This window comes from Motacilla alba, chromosome 3 (genome assembly GCF_015832195.1).
Source record: "Motacilla alba alba isolate MOTALB_02 chromosome 3, Motacilla_alba_V1.0_pri, whole genome shotgun sequence".
In the NCBI taxonomy this organism is placed as follows: Eukaryota; Metazoa; Chordata; class Aves; order Passeriformes; family Motacillidae; genus Motacilla; species Motacilla alba.
This window is the reverse complement of record NC_052018.1, coordinates 84,107,863-84,118,247: the sequence shown is the minus strand read 5'-3', so window position 1 is coordinate 84,118,247 and position 10,385 is coordinate 84,107,863.

Genomic DNA, 10,385 nt, shown 5'->3' with positions numbered 1-10,385 from the left:
TAGTTTTCCTGTTACCTAACAGCAGTCTGAATTCCTGAAAGGGATAAAGGAAGATGATCATCTTCATTCTTTCCAGCTGCACCAAATAAACAGCATTCCTCTTCCATGTTTGTTATTGCTTACAGGCAAAGAGACCCATTTTCCTTATCCAGCTTTGATGCTTATGAAAAATTGGAAATTGTAGGGACACACCCTGCAGCTGCCTTCAGCCAGCAAAGGGTTAATTGCAATTGCCCCAACATTTGGCACTCGAGATGGATGATAAAACCTTATCTTCACTGAAGCAAAAAAATCTCACCAGGATAACAAGCATTGCATTGAGGAAAAGACAGTTCAATGAGCAAGAGCTTCTTAGTTGCAGGGAGCTTTGCAGCCTTTACTGTATTTGTATAGTCAAGGCAAGCAACCTTTCCCCACACTTTATCACAAATATAAAGATATCAACTGAAAGTGCTGCACAGTTGATTTTGGCTTGAGAAGCACTAAAGTTTATATTGGTGTCAGGCAGCTTTATTTAAAAAGCAATATATTGAGTGTCTGGTTGAAGTATTCATAACTTGCCAAGGATAGACCAAAATGTCTATATCTTAATATAGAAAATTTGGAATCTGTACTGGTGTAGCCCCCTCTTTACACTTGTACAATTCATCTGTAACTACAATGTGTAAATTGCTTTAAGTGATTAGTGACATTAAGAACATTGAGACATTTGTGGAACAAAGCCTTTAGGAGACTGAGCTGTTGGAATGAGTTAAACCTCATGCGTTTGGGTTGAATACTTGCTTTACCTTCTGTAAATCACAAACTTATGGAAACAGCCATTGGAAACAAACACTGAACTGAAATGAAGAACATGGCTACTCAGGGCTTTGTGCCTTACAAATGTAATAATCTGTGATAAATCTGAATAACATCTGCCTTTGCTCACTCAGATGAGTGCAGATTCACCTCACAGCCTCACTTCATTTCAGCTCATCCTTTTTTTGGGCTGCTGATCTCTTTGAAGTGATAATACTTCTATGGGTCCTGTGTCTCCAGAGCAAAGGTACTGTACCAACTTCAAGAACTTAACTCCTAACACTCCAGACAGAGAGAGAAAGATAATCAGAGTCTGTTGTGTAGTCTTTAGCTCCATGGGAACTACTGGGTTAAGATGGACGTTGAGAGAGAAGAGGTGGAGAAAATACCCATCTCCTCCTGAGTTTTGTCTGCCATACTCATCTGTTCTCAAATTTTCCAGCAAATGGCTTACGTTTTCTTTCCTCTCAGAAGAACTGTTTTCTTCTGTTTGCAGTCATATAATATTTCTATGCTGTCTTCAAGGACTAACATAAGGAAAGTATTTAATCTGTTTTACCTAAGGCAAGTACTAAGGCTATTTAACAAACTACTGTGATTTAAAACGTGACAGTGACAGCTTTCTCTCACATGATGTACGCTGAACTAAGGTTACATATGGTCAGTTTGCATATGCTCTTACAGTGTAAAAGTAAACCTGGAGTAGTAGAGGAAAAATATGCTTTAGCCTTTCATTTAAACATTTAAATTTATTTTATCCATCAATAAACACCAGGATACTCACAATCTCCCTAATGGAGTTGTACCTAATGTTATAAATAATTAGCTGGTTTAAATAAACTAGAATACCCAAAGGATTAATTTTCCTTTTTTTTTTTTTTAATTCTTCCACTGATTTTTCTAGTTCTGTTTCAATTGCATCTGTATGAGCAGAGGTGTGATTTCATCTTTCATTCTTTCCTCTGAGCTTGCATACCTTCTCTTTTGCTTTCCATGAAAATTCTCATTAGCAGATTCAAGTAGTTTAATGGAAACAATATAAAACTGTAGCGAATATCCGATAAAAACTTAATATAGATCTTGAAAATGCAGCTCTCCATTCCCAGAATAATTGCACTGAAAAAAAGGGACTGAGAAAACCCAAACATATCAAATAACTGGAAGGTTTCAGTGAAACGCATCTCAAAAGTAGCAGCCAGGTACCTGTAAAACACATTTTGGCTGGGGAGTACAAAGGACTACTCATGGTACCCCAGGGCTGGACACAGAGTATGAGGGACTGCATTGACATCACTTCTCCCCATCCCCTGGTACAGAGTGACCTCCCCAGTGGCCTGTGCCCTTGGAGGGAACAAAGTGGGGTAATAGAAATCTTAGGTCAAGCCCAACCAATCACATTTTCATGCTCTGAATATTTGCCTTCTTATTCCTATCCCTCTATGTAAATCACATCCTGAAGGACCTTGCAGATTTCTGTGGGTTTACTTTTATCGTCTGTGGGAAAGAAAGAGGCATGATTCCTCACCAAGATGTGCTGTGCCAGCAGATATCCGAGGGGGTGACTCAATTATTTCTCAAACGAAGTGCCTTTGTCAGTGCAATTACTAGGTGGTTCATAATATGTGAATGTATGACTGTCCTACTACTGTAAATGTGTCCCCACTAGGCCTTAGTGTGGGATATGGAAGCCTTATGCCCTAAGTAACACCTACAATAATGTCATCTGAAAGCTATTTGCCAGATTCAGGCAGAAGCTGAAATTAATCTCAGATCCCACTGCTGCTGAAAGCAGAGGGCAGCCCCACCTCTGCCCATTCTGTGGGCCATGGTGATGCTCATGAGGGAATGCTCATGTGGGAACTGCTCCTGCTCAAAAATGAGTTTATCAATAAAAAGCTTCTGTTTCTTCTTCTTCAGCTGACTGGCCTGGCTGTCCGTGTGGATGCAGCACATAATGTGTAGGGACAGAACTGCATGAAATGCAGCATTAAATCAAATTAAGATAACTGGGGAAGTAAAACTTAAGTCTACAATTAATGTCGATCGGTGAATGAATATGAGCAAATTCTTTTCTATTCATAACAACTATCCATGCAGAAAGATAAAAATGTTTTAGACAGATATGTCAGTTACAACAAAGAAATGGTTCAGTTCTAGTTAATTCAGAGTAAGAAAGGAGTGATAAGACACATTAACCCTTAAATTAATGAACAGAATGTTTCAATTTCACTTTGGTTGGAGCAGAAACAGAAACGCTTCAGCTGCTTTTTTTTCATTTTTTGAATGCAGCCCAAGATGTGGGCGGTAACAAAGCATCAGAAAGGTTGCAACTGATTTGGAGCATATGGCAAAACTCTTTGTCAAGGAAAAGGGAGGGGAAAGTTTTGTTTGCTGGAAGAAAAAGAAATGAGAAGACCAAAGCAATTCAATCTGCTGAGTGTGAAATGCATTAGGAAGGTAGGAGTGTTGCACAGCTGAATGCTGTGCTGTCACTGCCAGACACTTTCCTGCTGGCTCCCAATCCTGGAGCTCTGAAAAGAGTCTGGCAGTCCAAGCTCCATGTTGGTCACTGCCACAGCCCAAAGCTATGGGGACAGGAGCATATTGACCCAGCCCAGCACAGACATAGAGGGACAGAAGGAGGGTTTGTAGGCATTTTGAAACAAAAGGAAAAAAGCTTTATAGGTATTTTGAAACAGAAATGCAGGCAATATATACCTTATTCAGATATGGATGGCATTCACATCTGAAAACTGCTCATTTGTAGTAAAAAATCCAAAGTTTCTCCTGTGTTCCCAGATTCCTGCATTCCTAACACTGCCTCTGCCACTGTGGAGTTCTTAGCAGTCCCCTTCCCCACACAGCACCATCACTTCAAGAATCATGTTAGCTATGGTAGGAAATAAAGACCAGCTCTGTTTTAACTCTTATTATCTACCAGGGCATGCCTAGTCACAGGCTCTGTCTTGCTTCTAGTGAAAGAAGATAATTGACATCTTTTCTCTGTTTTGGAAATGAAGAAGGATCTGAGAGATATAAAAGTGAAAGCTACTCTGTAAAGTTTTCTAAAACTGCTACATGGAATTTACACTACAGCTGGGAAACCACTGTGCTTTGTGAGATAAATTAAAATTCAGTTGCAAGTGAAGCCACAGAGATGAAGCCACTGACTACAGAACCCAAAGCAAGCCTGCAAATTTTATTGCTTTCAGTGGACTGCTTTCAACTTGAGCTCACTGGGAATGAATCAAGTCCAAACTCATACTGACACACAGGCTTTGTGATCTGTGATCAAACGTGCTGTTAGTGGAAAGCGCACTGACGGTTGGTCTTTCTCAGTTCAGGTGTGCCTGCATTGCCCACACAAAATCAATACAATTAAATTATTTATCATTGAAGTTCCAACTGACAGTCCAAGCGTTGATCACAGTGCCATGAGAGGCAGATCATAACTTGGAAACCAGTGCATGGTCTAACAAAACAGCACAGGAGGAAACCTGGATGAAGAGGGACAGATGTCAGCCAGACAGATGTCTTCAGTTTGTGAAGAGGTGCCACCGTGAGCTGTTAGGAAGCCCACTTTTATTCCCTTTTGACTCTTTCATGAAGGCTTTGTGCTCCAGCTAATGGGTTGGAAAGTTGTGGACCCTTTGATGCTTGAAGCTCTCTCTGCCCACTTCATCTACAAAAAACTTAACCTTTCTTTGGATGTAAATATTTGGTGCTGTAAAGTGTTAGAGGAATTCATACTTATTAATTAATATATATTTATCGCAGAAGAGATTGCAACAATTCCCTTGTTCAAATTCTGTAAAATCCAGCTGAAAAAATTAATCTTAGTGCAATCAATTTATCTCCTACTTAAGCCTATGGACCTCTTTCTATAATGTAATGATACATTATAAAAATGTATTAAGAAAAGAGAAATTTCAATTCTTCCCAGTGTAGATCCAGCCTGGTAGGGAGTTATTTCTACAGGACAATAGTTCCTTATCTTAGCTGGGGAGCAAAAATGAAGACAGGTGCTGTAATTCAAAACAGCCAAACAGGCAATTGTTTTTTTCACTTTCTTTTTTTTTTTTTTTTTTCTTTTTTTTCAGTTTGACTGACCAAAATCTGGACCAATCCAGCTCTGAAAAAAAGTTTTGTATTCCCTGGCATCCAGATACACCTCAGAATCTCAGATGAAAAGTTTGTAGCAGTCAAGCAGGCTCTTACTGTCCTCCACTTACAATGGAGAAAGTTGGGAAAACAGCTGTACTTTCTGTTTTGATACTAGCACAGGGGTCCTTAAAATGAAGTCCATAGACAGCCTTTATAATATTAAGATATATTTTATTATATTAAGATATGTCAGAATTTAATCTTTTGAAGAACTTCAGTTGCTGACCAACTCTCTGCAGGGCTTTAAAATGTAATTATCCTTTCTAACATGATAAATAGGAAAGAAATTGTGAGTTCTGATAACCATGTAGTGTGTTCAGAGTTGCCTTGAGTGGTTTTAGTGTTTGTAGGGGTCTATTGTGAGTGTTGCTTCTTTATTGTATTGGAGAGGGAGTGGGCAAATAAGCAAAGTCGTGTGGACATGCACGTATTTCTTTTCTATCCATATGCTTAATTTGTTTAGTCCTTTTCCTCAGTGGATCTCATAGCACTATACCAGGAATAATCCATTCCATGTCTCAGACTGAAATGCACCCTCAGTGGAGGAAGAGAGGAGAATGTAAATGTAGGGCAGTGTTTTCAGGGGTTCACCCCAGGAGCTTGGCAGGGGGCTCATCCAAGGATGCTCAGCACTAATAACAGACCAGAGAACAAAGCCCTGGAAGCCTAGCTCTTGGTCTTTTGCTCTAACCTCAAACTTATATGTTTACTGAGAACATATTTCTGTTACTTCCTTAGCACTTTTCACATGATAATCGTAGATTTTGCTTCCCCTGTTTGTTACATGCCCACAAAAGAGGAGGACAAATGAGGACTTAAATGTTCTCTTAAGTGCTAATGAAAAACTAAAATGCGAGGAGGAGCACAGCTTTCCGGGAGTATTACTGGCTTGTGGCAGACTTCTCTTGGAAATGCCAGTGCTGATGAGTGCCCTTTAATGGCAGGTACTTCTCAATACTACATGCATCCCTGACAGAAATAAATAAATACAAGCCATTTCTAAACTTACTTGGTATCTTAGTTGTTCAAGAGGCTGACCAATGTGAGCACAGGGAAAACACCGTGTCAGTTTGCTTTTCTTTATTTGTAGAGCACGTTCATACCCCAGTGGTATGCAAATATCCAGTCGCATCACGTTGCCTGTAACTTCATTTATAACACACATTGCTCACAACAGCCTGAGCCCAGGTAGATCATTCAGCTGAGCAAACTGTCCTGCTCACAGTGACTCACGAGAAAGAGGCCTGCAACAAGCAGCCAGGTGATGGATACACAGCAGAACGTGAGGCTGTTTTTATTTTTCTGAGCAGCTGATTTAACTATTGTAGCTCACAGAACTTCCAAAGTGCTCACTGACATACTACAGAGGAAACCAAAACTACCATTCCTTTGACTTAAAAGCAATTTCTTCTATAGCAGGGTGAACTCTAAAATAGTGGACTGTCATAAATGAGGTACATTTAATCCTCTTTTGTATTTCATCCTCTTTTGAATCATGAAACACATAAAAATAATTTTTATATAAAACTGCTGCATACTTTTATGAGGCAAATGATTGAACACTCTTTTCCAGGCAATAGTGCTGAGAAATGGTTTGCCATAAATGTATTGGGTATTAGGTTTTTTCATAAAAAAAAAGATAATAGCAGAAATATAATATCTCTTAGCCGCAAACCGTGTTAATTCAAATTCCTGTGTACATCTAGTTCGAAGGGTGTTCTGAGTTCTTCCTTTTAATCCTTGCAATCACAGGGACAAACCTTTGATGATTTAACATCACCCGTCTCAGCTTTCTGCCTCATTTTAGTAATTCTAGAGTGGGAGACGGCTCCCACGTCGGGGATGTTCCTAAACTCATTGACAGATCTTATAATCACTGAGAAAAAGCATCATTAATGCAGAATTAAAAAGGCCCCCTGGTATTTCTTGCCCTTCAAGTCAGCTTCAGGTCTATCACCTACATCTGAGAATATGGGAAATAAAGGATTAAAGGATATATGTGAAACCTTGTCACTCGCCCTTCCCTGTCAATAGCACTGAAATGATGTGCAAATCATCCAGGTACCTTGCCTGTGTAAGGCGTGATTAGCCCGAAGGATTAGTCACAGCAGTTCAGCAAAGCTGATTCATTTTAAAAGCTGATGTGGATGGACCATTCCCACCTGTGAATGGAGGAAAAAATTCCTTGCCAGGTCCTTCATTTGAACAAAAGAGGGTTTCTCGTAGCTTCAAGAGCTCCTACACGCCTCATTTAAGCACTGCATTGAATCGGTCCCATAAGTAAGGATGCCAGCAGCTCTCTGTGCAGAGGCTCAATGGCAGGTGAGTGTCGGGTTGGATGTGTCAAGCACATAAAGGCAGAGAGACTACAAAAGAGGAGCAAAGGGCATATCAAATGTGAGTGATCTGGTGTTCTGAGGGTGAGGTGCGTCAGGAATTTGGCCGCAGGGCAGATGTAGCCACCCCCCTGCAGAGTTCAAAGCCACCTTTCGGTATGGGAGCGATTCCCGGAGCCGGGGTGCACAAGCCAGGCAGGGTAAAGGTTGCCTCAACATGTACTTTAATTATTCCACTCTAATGTTCAGAAACTTCAATTTTTCTAACTTGATTCTTTCTAAAAGGACCTGGGACTTCATCACATAATCTTAGCTATGCTTCAAGAAAACTATTTGAAGCTTAATTTTCCATCCTTACTCCTTTTCTCTGAGGGAAGAGAGAAACACGGTTGACAAGGGTTAGAAATCCTTTAGGAAGCCACAGCTATCACAGTTTTGCAGGAGAGATGCTATGGCAACTAGTTAAATATAAAGGAGGCTATATGATCTCCAAGTGATTTTTCTGTTATTTATAGAAATGGGGGCTGAAATATTTGGGGTTGATGATATGGATTCTTTTAAAGAAACAGTGGCATGCACTGGTTGGGATAACTATTGCATGACTTGAAAACTTGGAGCTGCACCCTGCACTGGCAGCCCGTGCAAGTACATCCCTATTTCAAGTAAGATTGTGGTATCCCCATATCTTTTCTGTGTGTCTGACTTTTAGGGCTCCTGTTAGGGACAGAGAGAACTAATTAGGATTTCCATCCAGGTAAGTATCAGTGAAGTCTGTACTGTCCATCAGTAGCTCAGGTGAAGAATACAAGTGTGAGCAGCTTTAATATGTTATTCCTATACACCTAATCCTAGTCTTCTCTCTCTCTCCATACACTTCTGCCTGTGCTATTCTGGTCTTTCAGTTTCTTCCCATTTATGTCCTTTATCACATGCTTCATCCCCTTAATTCTAGCTGTGCTTAAATCCTCTCTTTTCTTGAAGTCGTAAAATCGTGCACTTTTCCCATTTGAAACAATCTCTCTGTAGTGACTGGCAAAAAAGACCATATGAAATAAGATTGCAAGTGTAGCACAATTTTAGTGAATTCAATTCTCCCCAGCAGTAGGAATTTTCTCTTGGGCACCCAGCACAGTACTGCTGCTCTACTACTACGGTAATGTCATTGTGATTTCCAATAATAACAAGAATTATCACCTTATTTTTCCAGAACTTGAATGCTAAATGTTCCAACTTTATAGTGGCAGAAAAAGAGAATATTTTTAAGATTTAACTGGAGGAATAAAGTGAATACTAGAAAACAATGTTACAAAAGAGCTTAATTGGAGTAAGGTACTAGAAACAACAGGATAAAATTGACTTCATATAAATGATAGATAAATAATATCTGAGGGTCACTTAAATTCAGCTTAGGGGTTCAAATGAGGGGTGATGCAGGGCCTTATTAGATCAAACAGTTAGTTTTTCAGAAATGGTGACCTTTACCCAGCTGGATTTTGAAAAAAGAATATTTGACTGTGCAGACGGTTATTAGAGTTGGTTAATTATCTTCTAGTGCATTTGTAGAATATGATAAGCATGTGAATTTGAGACACCCCTATAAAATGGATGACTGCTACTAAAGAAAAGTTCAGTGACTTCCTCTAAATGAACAGGAAGGGCAAGCCAATGGCCTCGGCCATGAACAAAGTCTCTATTCTCTCAACTTTCTGTTTTCTTTTCCATCATGAAACACCTCCGTTCTGTTTATAATACTGATGTCTGATGTCTCTCCTACTACACCTTTCCCAGAAGCTTGTTTCTATACCATAATCTATCAAATACCAGCTTGTGAAGTAGTAGAAAAGTACTTGGCTATTCTCTTTCTCTTATCTGTCCAGCTGAAAAGTGTCACTGTTGTTCTACTATTCCCCTCCCTCCATTTAATTTGTTTCTTTCATCAGTTGTCTGACATCTTAGGCATCTCCCTTCCAGACATATAGCTGCACCTGATCTCATCTGAGGACACAAACACATCTGCTGAATGGTGTGGGTTATTTATAATAGTGAACAAACAATGGCATTGCTCTCACTCCTTGATTCAAGAGACTTGGAAACTGTGCCTGATAAGAGTGCAAAAGAAAACAAGCTCTCATACAGATCCTAGTGTTCTGCTGAGGTTTTGACAGTCACCTGTGAAATGGCTGTTCCTGACAAAGTCTGGACCTCTGCTCTACAGACCCAGATGTGGAGGCAACCTGAGGGTGTTGTGGGTCAGAACTGTAGTTTACATATGAAGACATGTACTGGCAGTTAATCAGGAGGGTCAGAAAGGAAAAGCTCAGGCAGGCACAACTCAAGAGTGAGGATTCTTATTCCCAGTAAAGCTCAAAGAATTTACTACTGATTACTGTGTTCCCAGAAGCAGGTAAACAGCTGCAACACGACAATGCTTGGGTAAATGAAAAAGCCTCACCCAAGGTGGACATTGTTCACAGTCATTTCTCGCTATGGATGTGAGTAGTTCTTGTAACTTGACTTAACAACTTATAACTTGACTGTATTAGACCTTTGCTCCCATCCTATCTCCACACTTCAGTTTAAGCTCACAGTACTCCTGTAGGACACTCTTCTTCCTTTTGCAGAGGAGAAAATAAGACATTGAGACATCACTTGCAGATAGCTTTAATGTGCAAGTAATAATAGGATGAATTAGGGTTTTCCAAATCCATGATGGCTAGCCCAGCTGTTTCTTCCACAGTGACTTCTGCTTCCCCTGTTGGTTAAGTGTTGCACCTTCCCTGGGTTTTGAAGTCCTTCCTAGATGGCCTATATCAAAGCAGGACTGGGGGCATCTGAAATACGGTGTCTGGTTTCTGAACTATCTCAGAAGGCCCTCTCTGAAAAGCTTCAGAGGACTGTGACATTCAGTTCCTAAATTGTGTGTGCCCACCTCCAGAGAGGTCCCTAGTGCTAGGTGGGGAGCCTGACACAACAGGCAGGCAGGGGCAGATGTTTAAAGCAGATGTTGACATCAGGTATCTCAATATTCAGGGCACTGAGCCAGGCAACAGAACATGCTGAAGAAAGGTTTGTGTTAGAAGTTCTCCC